This window comes from Drosophila suzukii (genome assembly GCF_043229965.1).
Source record: "Drosophila suzukii chromosome 2 unlocalized genomic scaffold, CBGP_Dsuzu_IsoJpt1.0 scf_2c, whole genome shotgun sequence".
NCBI classification, from domain to species: domain Eukaryota; kingdom Metazoa; phylum Arthropoda; class Insecta; order Diptera; family Drosophilidae; genus Drosophila; species Drosophila suzukii.
This window is the reverse complement of record NW_027255896.1, coordinates 28461378-28476207: the sequence shown is the minus strand read 5'-3', so window position 1 is coordinate 28476207 and position 14830 is coordinate 28461378. Positions and strand designations below refer to the sequence as shown.

Sequence of the window (14830 nt, the reverse complement as noted above, 5' to 3'; positions counted from 1 at the left end):
TTTCGTGGAACAGCGACTTGGGAATGCCCTAATATTCTAGGAGCATTATTGTATACCGAAAAAACAACTAATATTTTTTTTATAAAAGTAAATTATTTGATAAAATAAATTGAATTTACTTATAATGTTATCTTTAATCGTAATGTGATTGAACGGGAAGCATCCATTTAAATTGTGCGCTGCAGAGTTACTTTAATCGTTTCTTTAAGTTATTATAATAAAGTCAGGTAAGTGTTACATTAAGTTTAAGATGTTGTGCATTGCTCTTAGTTTAAAGTACGTAAATTCTGAAGGTATTCCATGGGTTCCGTTAGCCGAAAGTGGATGATGAATTATTTTGTGCCAATAAAAATCCTGCAAAGGGTTAAACACAACTCTAAAAGGTAAATATACAAATAAACAAATAAAACGCATTTTTTAAACATACATACATTTTTTAGAAGCGTTGGCCAAGGATTCGGAGGACCTGGACAAAGGTTTAAGGAAGGCGATGACTAATGTAAAAAGCAAGTTAACGTAACATAAAACTGGGCTTACTAACAGAAAAAATAAATATCACTATTTAATAAAAATGTATTTAAAATAAATAAAAATGTATGTATTTTAAATTCTATATTCCCATAACTGAAAACTTAATGGAAATATTTTGAATTTCATAGTGGTTTCACTTGGGACGTGTCCCTTGCAAGTTATTTCATAAGTGAAAACTCATTGGAAATGTTCTGAATCGTGAGACTTTGAAAAATTTTAATTTCAATTTTCACTTGTGAATAAACGGACATCCCATAAAATTGTCTATAGAAGTGTCACTTTTACTTCACTCGCGCAAGAAAACATGTCCCACGATATTCACAAGGTATTCACAAGTGAAACGTTTTTTTGGAACTGAAGGGAATTTACTAATACGAACGTGGTCCCCCTTACGCAATATACTTGCAACAAATATTTTCAGGTGCTTATACGATGTTTGTAATATTTGCTTTTCATATGAAGAATTGACATTACTTGGACTCAGTGTTATTGTTTTATTCACTCTACTATTATATTATTAATTTATTGCTTATACATATCTATCCACATATATTTTCCATTGAAACTACACTCACGCCACATTAACTCCTTAAGGGTTATATTGAAACGTTCAACTATAGATGCTTTTAGAACATTGAAGGTTGAATAATGATTTATCCTATAACTTTTCATTAATACCTTAAATTTCGAAATAAAGAATTCAGTTCATCAGTTTGCAGGTTTTTTGGTGTTTTATGACTCGAGTTAAATATTCTCTCCAAGGCTTGGGAAACATCATTTGCATTTTTTGAATTTAATGCCTCACCCCAAGCTTTTTCGAAAATGTGTCTATAACAGTCAACAAGTATCGGTACCTATTATTACATTTTGAAAAGGCTCTCATTTTAATCAAATCTACTTGCCTTAGATCGTTTATACCCCTTGTAATATCTCGTCTTCGTTGAAAGTGAGTCGACAATTAATATTTTGAGTTATAATTCTTCATAAATCTTCTCCCAACTTTCCGAGGATCTCATCAGTATATTGCTTCGTTGCTAGATCGTTGTTGTCTAAAGGTTTAGTTCCGTTTTTGATATTTTCTAATCGTTTCTTATCAACAGAAAAATTTCCAAACTTGTCGACAGACATGATGTTTATAAATATAAAACATATTTGCCTTTCCTATTTATACCCATTAAAATATAATCCCTTCCTCACGCAATTCCTCTAATATTGAAAAAATTTCATTATTGTGACTGGTGTTACCCGCTCCTTTTGATGCTACTAAAATTTCCAATCGTTCGACTAACTCATTTACATCATTCCAATATACATAGTTTGGATTTGATTTCTGAAGGTTCATGTAACCAAAACCTGTTTTTGAGCGAAGTGGAGTAGACGTTGTAGGACTGAAATCCTTGTCTATCAACTTCTTAGTAATATGGCTGTTATTAGGTTTGTTTCTGTTATTAGGTTTAAGGCCTACTCTATGTATATTCGTTTCTAAAATAATTTTTTTACACATTTTCAAGTCTTGATCATTATAGCTTTCAGGTTAGAGAGTACAGACCAGGAGTCAGATCACAACTCATTCCACTAGAAAATGTTATTTTATTATCTTTAATTTTTAATTCTTTATCTCCCAATGCTAATGAATTGTTTGCACTTTTTTTAGGTCCATAGCCTTTATGCAACACATTTTTTCTGGTCAAATTACTGATATTTAAATCATAGTTATAACCAGCGATGTTATCTTCTAGCTCTGCATCCACACCCATATCGGCCTCTCCTGTTACATTGGTAAATGTGTTGTCCCTTCTTCTTCACTCTTCGTCTTCCTCTACATTCGTATGTGAAAAGAATTTATTATAGGAATCCCTATTATTAAAAGACCTTGGTGAAGTTATATTTCGATTAGACTGCAGATCTTTCTCATTAGTTGTTAAGTATAAATCCTCCAGCTCTCTCATCATTATGGTATTTTTTAATATGCTTCAATTCACGCTTTACTTTTACTTCCTTTTACATTAAAAATCTTTTGTTTTTTATTTTCCTTAACAAGTTCATGTAAGGTTTCAGTAATAAAAAAGATTTGATACATTTTCTTCAATATATTTAAAAAAGTGTATTCCTAAAATCTCAATCTTTTTAATGATTATTGACTTGTTTCTAAATACAAATTGTCATTACTCTTAGGAATATTACATTTTCCATCAACCATTTCCTTGATTATATCATTCTGAAGAGAGGTGTACCTTTCCAGCATTTACTTGTTTAGTAGTTGCTTACTAGTTGTTTTTAGCTGGCTACTAGCTGTTATTCGATATCTGTTTAGTAGATGTTAGCTAGCCTGTGAATTTGAATTCGTGCAGGTCCACTTTTTACACTACATAGAGTTCACACATACACGTATCCATATTTTGATGTTCAACCCCCCAAATATGAACTAACCATTCAAATATACTGGTTTTGCTAGTAGTAGGGAAAAGCGGGTTCTGGGACAATTAGCATATTAACGCTTATTGACAAGATCATGGGCCTCACGCCAACGACCTCATACGAGCTCATACGACGTTCCCATAATAGGGGTTGAAATCACGACCGCGCAACAACTCGCAAGTAGCCGACATATCTCAGTCAAGGAAATATTTTCCATTCTCCGTACCTGTAATTTTAACTCGAAATAAAAAGTCAGAAGTTTATTTTGTAGCATAATAATACATTTATTTATTTATTTTGGTATTGCGAACATTTTTGTTATACATAGAAATTAATTTTCTGCTTTGATTCCGGCGATTTGCATAGAAGAAGCAGGCGCACGTTTCCGACGTCATTTCTGGATTACAAAATGTAAAGTGTTCACCATAATTCGTAGTTTTGAGATCATGTCCACCTCGATTCATGAACATAGATTTTGTGTTTAGAAGATATTGAAAATGCTGACCAGTTATCTCTCCTTTAAATTGTTCAATAAATTGGTCAATTTCCTCATGAAATTTCATTTTGTTAATTCTATTTTCTTGCAGGTCTTTACACATCTAGTCTCAACTTTTAAATGATGTATAACAATTATTTTATTGTATTGGAGCTACTTTTAAAAAATGTCAAAATATTGTATGCATTGTTTAGAGCACAAACCCCGCCCTTAAGGTGTGTTTCACAATAGGGAAACCGGTTTCCTTTAAACCTGTTTAATGACGGACAGCCCATTTCCTCGATATTAATGAGCTGACGACTCCAAAAAAACTTCTGTAGAAATCGTTTCTTTTCCACACCTTTACAAATAATTTGTTTTCCGCTTGTAATTGTCCTTAGATACTTTCGAGTTTGTGGAAAACTGTTCTCTCCATCGTTCCAAAAAATTTTGTGATGTGTATTGGTTAACCAAATTGCAGTCTTTCGAGATTTTGTATTTAGCAAAGTAAAATCATATGGTGGTTCTATTAAAATACTATTATTCAAGTTTGGATCTTTTTCGAATACAATTCCAATTTCCTTTAAAATAAAATTATTATTATTATTATCAAAGAAACCTTGAACATCAATCGAAACAGTATCATTCAACATTTTTCTAATGTTAAACAACTCGTTGTACTAGTCCGTTTAATGGGTTATATTCAACTAAACGGTCATGTATGAGGAGACAGTAAGCTTGGGTATTTTCATGACTTGGTGTCTACAGTTCTATTGAAATTCTCACATCAATAGGACCAGTTTTCACTGATTCGTTTTGATATGAAAGATCAACCACAATAATAGGGGCCTTCAATTTAAATTCATTTTGGGTCAAAAATGCTTGTGATTCACGATTATAGTAACTAGATTGAAACCTTGTATACATTTCATATAGGTGAGCATACTGATTCTTACTAAAATCAACATTCAGATTATCATATGGATATGACTCAGAATTCAAGTGAACTTTCAAGTTTGATAAGTTATTTGTGATAAGTTCTCCATTTAGTGTAAATCCAATAATGGCAAATCTTGGTTTTTCGCGGTTACCCGACAATTTCACATTCCAGCTGTGTTGACTTCCATACCCCAATTTGGGGTTAACATATGAATCCCAACTCCGGAATGCGATTGGTAGGTTTACACCACTTTTAATAATATCGTACATCTTAATTTTTGCAAAATCTCTCGGAGTTACATGGGGAATTTTCCAGGTTATATTCGTCATTTCCAACTTAAAATTTTGTTCATTTCTGGTTTGTTCAAACACATCACCATGATTCTTAGTTAGCATCAACACTAGTTCATGTTTACAATTTAACAAAACTTTTTTATAATCTTCAGCAAATCCCAATAAATTTTTTAATGGTACAGAAAAGTTAAAGTGGGGTCCGGTAGATATTTCATCCCCACTGCTCCATCCGGAATTTAATAGATTTTGACTTTGAAGATTATCCAGAGATATATAATTTTTTAGGGTAGTAGCCATATCGACATAGACTGGACACGTTGGACTCGTTGTATTTAGTTGTTACCTAGCAGTATTATGATGGTTACTTTCTTTTTAGTCTTGCTTTTGGATGGTTACTTTTTGTATAGTACCTGTACAGTACTTGATTTTGGACGGTTACTATCTGTATACTATCTGTAAAGTACTTGGTTTTAGATGATAACTAAATGTTAACAAGTATTATGAGTCGCTTATTAAGAACTATCAAAGTACACAAGTTAAAGTTTCTAAGATGTGTTAGCCAAACACACTTGCAGTGAACTATCATTACCTGACCGTCATCAAAGTCACATGCCCAAGACCCAAGGACATTGAATAAAATACATCCCCTTCATTTGTACCTGGAATTTTAATTACAGTCAGATACAAAATTTGTAGGATTATTCAATATTTCTTTATACATTTTATTATTGTAAACATATTTCATTAAATTCATAATTAATTATATTTTATGTATATTTGTATATAATTAATTTTCTTACTTCAGCCCTCTGTAAGAAACATGTCGCTTATTAATCTTCGTTCCAAGCGTAGATATTCGCTTGGTTCCCATAGATAGATGTAAAATAGTTCTCAAAATGTAATCTTTCTCAGATGCTGAATTATTTTTAGAGCATTCATTTGTTCCATCCCATAATAATATTGTAACATATTTCGATGGCATCATTAGCTAGCATAGGAGCGCCTATCAATTTAATTTCTGATTGAAGTTTATGATAGAGGTGTTGGGACCTGGTAATATCGGTTTTTGTTGTCAACTATTTTTCTAGTTCTAGTTTTCTAATTCTATTCTATTTGTATACTATTTGTATGAGTAAGGCATCATTGTCTAAGATTCTGAATAAGTTTAATAAACTCTTTAATTACAATACTGATTAGCTGGTTACTATATATTTAGTAGATGTATACAAGTTGTTTAGTATCTGGTTTCTATATGTTTAATAGATGTATACAAGTTGTTTACTAGATGTATACAAGTGGTTTACTAGCTGTTTAGTATCTGGCTACAATATATTTAGTAGATGTATACAAGTTGTTTAGTATCTGGTTACTATATATTTAGTAGATGTATACAAGTTGTTTAGTATCTGGTTTCTATATGTTTAATAGATGTATACAAGTTGTTTACTAGATGTATACAAGTTGTTTACTAGCTGTTTAGTATCTGGTTACTATATATTTAGTAGATGTATACAAGTTGTTTAGTTCTGGTTACAATATATTTAGTAGATGTATGCAAGTTGTTTAGTATCTATGTTTAGTAGATGTATACAAGTTGTTTACTAGATGTATACAAGTTGTTTACTAGCTGTTTAGTATCTGGTTTCTATATGATTAGTAGCTGTATACAAGTTGTTTAATAGATGTATACAAGTTGTTTACTAGCTGTTTAGTATCTGGTTTATATATCTTTAATATCTGTTTACTTGATGTTTACTATTTATTATTAGCTGGTTACTAGTTGCTATTAACGTCTACGAGCTTTTATAGTCTTTTGTTAAGAATGATCAAAAAATCTTGATCACTAGACGACTTTCAATGTGAAGTAAAAACTTACACTCTGATTTTTAATGTGTTTGCTATGAAGAAAGAAGAAAGAATGCAAAGCCAAATTATCTCAAGATTGATACATAAATCTTAGAGGAACATGTCCGATTATGTTGGGGGAAGATGTATCCTGTGATTGTAAAACTAATTAAGAAATAAATTGTTCACAAGTTGTCTAAAAGCTGTGTAGAAGCTGTTTTGATAAACAATTTTGATTCATAATGACAGATATTAAGAATATATAATAATATCATCCACTTTAACTAGTATATTGTTAAAATAAAACATTTCCATTTTTCATGTTCTTTCATCTTATGTAGGTATAATTAATGTAATCTTAACTACGATAGCTAGCCTTACATCCCATAACTATAGTTATTAGCTACAATAAAATGTCTAGAAAGAACAAAATATATGAATGTCAAAAAACGATTTAAAACTAACTATATTTGGGAAAGTAACTGAAATCGCTCCGGCGTAATACAATAAAAAACAAAAAACACTGTGATTATCCCATTTTCTATCACCATAACAAATGAGTATACTCACACCTAAATGACCAATTGTATCCTTTGTCCAAAATGTCTGTGACTTTCACTTATAAATTTGTCACCGATAATTTAAATCCCATTAAGCAAACCACCCATTGCTAACCGTGCCATAACCCCAGAGTCAAGTTGGTTACCTACAATAAACACAGGTTATGGTGTAAAGGATTGCTAAAATGCCTCGACGCATTAAATTGTAAGAATTATTTTACATCTATCTATGGGAAGCAAGCGAAAATATGCGTTTTTTACAGAAGGAGGAGTCAGAAAATTAATTATATAAAAATATATATAATATATATTTAATTATGAATTAAATGAAATATGTTTATAATAATAAATTAAATAAAATAAAAATTAAATGATCCTACAAAATTTCTTTCTGACTGTAATTAAAACTACAAGTACGGATGAAGGGAAAGTATTTTGTTCAATGAGGTACGTCGGCTACTTCCGAGTTGGTGCACGGTCAGAACATCATCCCTTATCAATGGTCTTGAGATGTATGAACTTATCAGACGACCTGCTCCTTAGGTCTTGGGCATGTGACTTTAATGATGGTCAGGTAATTATAGTTCACGGTAAGTTGGTTTGTATGCTTTGATAATTCTTAACCAGAAACTATAACAACTCATAACACTTGTTAACAGTTAGTTACCATCTAAAACCAAGTACTTTACAGATACTATACAAAAAGTAATCATCCAAAAGCAAGTACTTTACAGGTACCATACACAAAGTAACCATCCCAAAAACAAGACTAAAGAGAAAGTAAGCATCAAAATTCTGCTAGATAACAACTAAACACAACGTGTCCAATGTGTTAAGTCCATGTCCATCAATATGAGTACTACCCTAAAATATTTTATATCTCTGGATAATCTTCAAAGTCAAAATCTATTAAATTCCGGATGGAGCAGTGGGGATGAAATATCTACCGGACCCCACATTAACTTTTCTGTACCATTAAAAAATTTATTGGGATTTGCTGAAGATTATAAAAAAGTTTTGTTAAATTGTAAACATGAACTAGTGTTGATGCTAACTAAGAATCATGGTGATGTGTTTGAACAAACCAGAAATGAACAAAATTTTAAGTTGGAAATGACGAATATAACCTGGAAAATTCCCCATGTAACTCCGAGAGATTTTGCAAAAATTAAGATGTACGATATTATTAAAAGTGGTGTAAACCTACCAATCGCACTCCGGAGTTGGGATTCATATGTTAACCCCAAATTGGGGTATGGAAGTCAACACAGCTGGAATGTGAAATTGTCGGGTAACCGCGAAAAACCAAGATTTGCCATTATTGGATTTACACTAAATGGAGAACTTATCACAAATAACTTGTCAAACTTGAAAGTTCACTTGAATTCTGAGTCATATCCATATGATAATCTGAATGTTGATTTTAGTAAGAATCAGTATGCTCACCTATATGAAATGTATACAAGGTTTCAATCTAGTTACTATAATCGTGAATCACAAGCATTTTTGACCCAAAATGAATTTAAATTGAAGGCCCCTATTATTGTGGTTGATCTTTCATATCAAAACGAATCAGTGAAAACTGGTCCTATTGATGTGAGAATTTCAATAGAACTGAAGACACCAAGTCATGAAAATACCCAAGCTTACTGTCTCCTCATACATGACCGTTTAGTTGAATATAACCCATTAAACGGACTAGTACAACGAGTTGTTTAACATTAGAAAAATGTTGAATGATACTGTTTCGATTGATGTTCAAGGTTTCTTTGATAATAATAATAATTTTATTTTAAAGGAAATTTGAATTGTATTCGAAAAAGATCCAAACTTGAATAATAGTATTTTAATAGAACCACCATATGATTTTACTTTGCTAAATACAAAATCTCGAAAGACTGCAATTTGGTTAACCAATACACATCACAAAATTTTTTGGAACGATGGAGAGAACAGTTTTCCACAAACTCGAAAGTATCTAAGGACAATTACAAGCGGAAAACAAATTATTTGTAAAGGTGTGGAAAAGAAACGATTTCTACAGAAGTTTTTTGGGAGTCGTCAGCTCATTAATATCGAGGAAATGGGCTGTCCGTCATTAAACAGGTTTAAAGGAAACCGGTTTCCCTATTGTGAAACACACCTTAAGGGCGGGGTTTGTGCTCTAAACAATGCATACATTATTTTGACATTTTTTAAAAGTAGCTCCAAAACAATAAAATAATTGTTATACATCATTTTAAAGTTGAGACTAGATGTGTAAAGACCTACAAGAAAATAGAATTAACAAAATGAAATTTCATGAGGAAATTGACCAATTTATTGAACAATTTAAAGGAGAGATAACTGGTCAGCATTTTCAATATCTTCTAAAGACAAAATCTATGTTCATAAATTGAGGTGGAAATGATCTCAAAACTACGAATTATGGTGAACACTTTACATTTTGTAATCCAGAAATGACGTCGGAAATGTGCGCCTGCTTCTTCTATGCAAATCGCCGGAATCAAAGCAGAAAATTAATTTCTATGTATAACAAAAATGTTCGCAATACCAAAATAAATAAATAAATGTATTATTATGCTACAAAATAAACTTCTGACTTTTTATTTCGAGTTAAAATTACAGGTACGGAGAATGGAAAATATTTCCTTGACTGAGATATGTCGGCTACTTGCGAGTTGTTGCGCGGTCGTGATTTCAACCCCTATTATGGGAACGTCGTATGAGCTCGTATGAGGTCGTTGGCGTGAGGCCCATGATCTTGTCAATGAGCGTGCGCCTTCTGGGTTGTGCATGTGTCCCTTTTATTGCGGTCAGGTAATTGACAGGTGCGCATGTTCGGGCTCTTGCTTGAATCCCTTTTATGACATGTTTATGACCCATTTGTGGAAAGGAGAGAATCTTAGACAATTTACCAGTTAAACGTTCTGGGGCGGAAACAAAAATGTGTATTTGAAAATATTCCACATCTGAGAATCATTAACTTGTGAGATTTATTTTATTGGGGTTCTTTTGATTTCTAAATTAGTTTAACAATCATAGGAAACATTATTCCCCAACATGATCGGACATGTTCCTCTAAGATAACCATCTTTGAATACTTTGGGTGTGCGACCTTTCACACGTGCACAGCAACACCTGTGATAATGAGGCAAAAGGGTACGTGATCACACCTTTCCCCAACATGATCGGATATGTTCCTCTAAGATAACAACCCTTGGATACTATGGTTGTGCGACCTTTCTCACGTGCACCTTTCTCACCTGACTATTAATTGCACATAATGAGGGGAAGGATACATGATTAATATTGTCACATGGGGATGTGGGGGCGATGGGGGCAATTAAGTATACTATTTATAGACATGATCGCGACATTTTTATGACTTCAAAGCCCATTAAAATCAGTTAATTTATTGGATTATGCTAATTGTCCCAGAACCCGCATACGTTAATGAGGGGGGAGGGGGGCCGGGGGGCCATTAATATGCTAATTGTCCCAGAACCCGCGTTTCCCTACTACTTTTGCTTCCACATCTTTTACGAATGAAAGTAGAAAAGCGGGACACAGGTGTCCACAGTTGTGTTTCAAAGTTTTGAACTCTATCGTAATTGTACTGTATTCTATATCCGAAGTATTTCACAACTTCTCTAGGTGGCTGAAGATTTCAAAAACTATCGAAATAATGTATACAATTTTTATTTTTATTATTTGCAACCCAAAGTGTACCACTTCATCGTGAATTATATAGGCTTACTATACCACACTCCCGACTTTTTGGTGCTTCTGGGAGTAGATCTCTCATAAACACCCCTCTAAAATGTGAGATATATTTCTTAGCAAAATGTATAATGTCGATATTTGATAGTGGACTCTTTGGTAGCAGAGAAATTAGTTTTTTCGCTTCTTAGTTTCTCTCTCCGTACTATAGGGCTTAAGAAAGAAACCATAACCCTTTCTATAGGGCTTGAGATACAATCCTTCTTCTACAGCAACACTTTTAATTTTCCTGCTGTGACGTTTTTTCTCCTCCATATCTTCTTTAGCCATTCTCGCATGTAACAGGCAGAAGGAAGCGTTTTCGACCCCATAAATTATATATATTCTTGATCACTAGCCGAGTCGATCTAGCCATGTCCGTCTGTCCGTCTGACCGTCTGTCCGTCTGTCTGTCCGTCCGGATGAACGCTGAGGTCTCGGAAACTATAAGAGCTAGGCTATTGAAATTTGGCGTGCAGATTCCTGAGCTTCTTACGCAGCGCAAGTTTGTTTCAGTAGAGTGCCACGCCCACTCTAACGCCCACAAACCGCCCAAATCTGTGACGCCCACAATTTTCATTCTAGATAAACAATTTTAGCTGAAATGTATTGGTCTCGTCAATACCTATCGATTGATCTAAAAAAAGTTTGCCACGCTCACTCTAACGCCCATAGCGCTTAAATCTGTCTACCGCCGGTAGGTGGCGCTCGCTTTACTGCTTGCATATCTCCATTTCCCTTTGGTCCCTTTAGCTGAGTAACGGGTATCTGATAGTCGAGGTACTCGATACATGAGGTATCTTAACGCTTTTCTTAGAACCCAGTGATTGATGATTGCAACTTTAATTGAACTCATAATGTCTAGTGGTTTTTGTTTTTTTAATGTCTTGGTTTGTTTTCTTCATTTTATTCTTCATTATTATACCCGTTACTCGTAGAGTAAAAGGGTATACTAGATTCGTCGGAAAGTATGTAACAGGCAGAAGGAAGCGTTTCCGACCCCACAAAGTATATATATTCTTGATCAGGATCACTAGCCGAGTCGATCTAGCCATGTCCGTCTGTCCGTCTGTCCGTCTGTCTGTCCGTCCGGATGAACGCTGGGATCTCGGAAACTATGGGAGCTAGGCTATTGAGATTTGGCGTGCAGATTCCTGAGCTTCTTACGCAGCGCAAGTTTGTTTCGGCACAGTGCCACGCCCACTCTAACGCCCACAAACCGCCCAAAACTGTGGCTCCTACAGTTTTGATGCTAGAATAAAAATTTTAACTGAAATGTATTGTTCTCATCAATACCTATCGATTGACCCAAAAAAAAGTTTGCCACGCCCACTTTAACGCCCACAAACCGCGAAATCCTGTGACGCCCACAATTTTCATGCTAGATAAAAAATTTTAACTGAAATGTATTGGTCTCGTCGATACCTATCGATTGATCCAAAAAAAAATTTTCCACGCCCACTCTAACGCCCATAACGCTTAAATCTGTATACCGCCGGTAGGTGGCGCATTTTAATCTCGCTTTGCTGCTTGCATATCTCCATATAGCTGAGTAACGGGTATCTGATAGTCGAGGTACTCGACTATAGCGTTCTTCCTTGTTTTTTTCCTCCCTTTCTTTTCCGTTTTATTCAATCCCATGCCAAATTTTTTCTTGACTTTTATTATATTTGTAACAATGTATGCTGCTGCTTTTTCACCAAGAATGCTATCTGGTGTCTTCACACGCGACCAGGCCTTGTCAATTAATATGGAGTCTGCCTATGTCGATCACTCAATGCCTTGTTTTAAGAATATGCAATATCGTGCTCTTTGCTCTAGCTTCATCAGCGTTCCAACCGTTTCTGTAACTTTGTACCCGGTCCACAAAAATGATATCCCGAAATATGGGCTTCAAACGGTAATGTATTGAAAAGCTTATCGACAAGACCACCACCGTGTTTACAATTAAAAATACGAATGAAACGATTATAAAAACGTTTCCCCATTATATTGATGATTAATCATCAAAGAATTCTCATTGAAGGAGGTATATTAGATTGAAAGATGCGTTTAATAAGTCAAAAACAAAAAATTGTAGTTTGAAATATTAACAATGAAAACGAGAAAAATCTACCGCCACGACATAGTGCTCTCTTACCGAACACAATAAGAGCTCTAATATTGGGCCTTCGAATTGTGGTAAAATTAATATTATGCTAAGTTTAATAGAGAGTCCGAATGGATTAAAATTCGAAAATGTTTATATATTTTCAAAAAGTTTATATCAACCCAAATATGAGTATTTGGAGAAATAAATCAAACGCATTAAAGGAATGGGAAATCATACATTCTCCCATAATGTCGGTGTACTAGACCTTAGTAAAGCCAAATACAATTATGTGAAAAACAAGATAACATAAGATCTTATTTTTATATGGGTCGACATAAAAATATCGACTCTTTTTATTTGTGTCAAACACATAGTCCGAAACATTTGATTCGTGATAATATGCGGCATATATATCGGGACCATATTAGCACTGATATAAACTATGAAACTTTTGTGAAAATTTGTTAAAAATGTTGGGAGGACAAGCACAGATTCTTATTTATTAGCAAGGATAACGAAATAAATAACGGAAGATACAGAAAAGGATTTAAGGGGAAAATCCCACAGTTTATCAATAGATTTCCATATGTCTAGATCACTTGCATTATCCTTGAATGGAAATAGTGCTTTTATCGATTTTAATATGCATAATTCGATTCCAAACATTCATGAAAAAAATAATCTCTTTCACATCGGTGACAATGTTATTACAATTCCTACTGGATCATACGAACTGAATGATATCACCGATCTTGTTTACAATAAACTAAAACACTATAACCTTGAAAATACATTTAAAATTCAAAGTTACAATAATACCCTTCAAGTTAAAATAACTACCATGCAAGAGTCAGTTTACTTTAATAAGGAAAGATGTGTTGGACAACTGTTTGGTTTCCATCAAAAAGTACTATAACCACATACTACCGAAACCTTTCGATCAGATCAGACTGTGAACATATTAAAATTAATACAATTCGTTTGGAATGTAATATAATCAGCGGTTCATAATACACCGAATCATACGTCACATGAGTTTGGCATTAATGTTCCGCCTGGGTATAAAATGACAGTAACACCACACAACCTAATTTATTTACCAATCAACTGTGACGAATTAGGCACACTATCTAAACGCATAGTTGATCAAAACGGTGATTTGGTGAATTTACGTGGTGAAAACGTTTCGATTCGCATGCATATTGAGTTAATATAATGATTATTTATAATAAAAAAAGTAGCTTAAGTCCTCAGCCAAGCACTACTAATTGTAAAGCTATAGAAAGAGGATCAACAGTAAAAAGAAACTCACTTACTTTGAAAAATAAACTATTTTTAAAGTCGTTAGGATTGAAGCTTCGAGTATAATAAAAAAAGGTGGAAATGAAACCAGTGAGCGAAATTTTATATGTTCGAGAAAAGGTTTACTCAGATGAGAGTATTTTGAAAAAAAGAGTTTCATACTTATTCATCGTATAATCAAACATTTAAACCAAACGATGAAATTCGAATTACTATCCAAAATCAAGACTTGTACATGCTTCCTCACGAAAGTTACCTTAATATACACTACAACTATAATGTTACCACTTTTACTAAAAATAATTGTATGGCTTACTTTTTGGATGAAATTAAGTACGAAATAAATGGATCCGAGATTGATAAAAAACGATTTTTCGGTATGACTACTACCCTATCTCTGGATAATCTTTGATATTAAATTCTGGATAGAGCAGTGGTGACGAAATTTTAACGGGACCCCACTTCAACTTTTCTGTACCATTAACATTTTTTTTGGGATTTGCTGAGTATTATAAAAAAGTTTTGTTAAATTGTAAACACGAACTAGTGTCGATGCTAACAAACCAGAAATGAACAAACTTATAAACTGGAAGTGACGAATATAGCCTGGAA

The 14830-nt window shown here is 33.5% G+C and overlaps 1 protein-coding gene across 2 annotated transcripts in view; it reads right to left on the bottom strand.

The window, feature by feature from the left end:
- The window catches only part of DIP-lambda (Dpr-interacting protein lambda), a 1126682-nt gene that overhangs the window by 431887 nt on the left and 679965 nt on the right, over positions 1–14830 (bottom strand). The window lies entirely within an intron of this gene.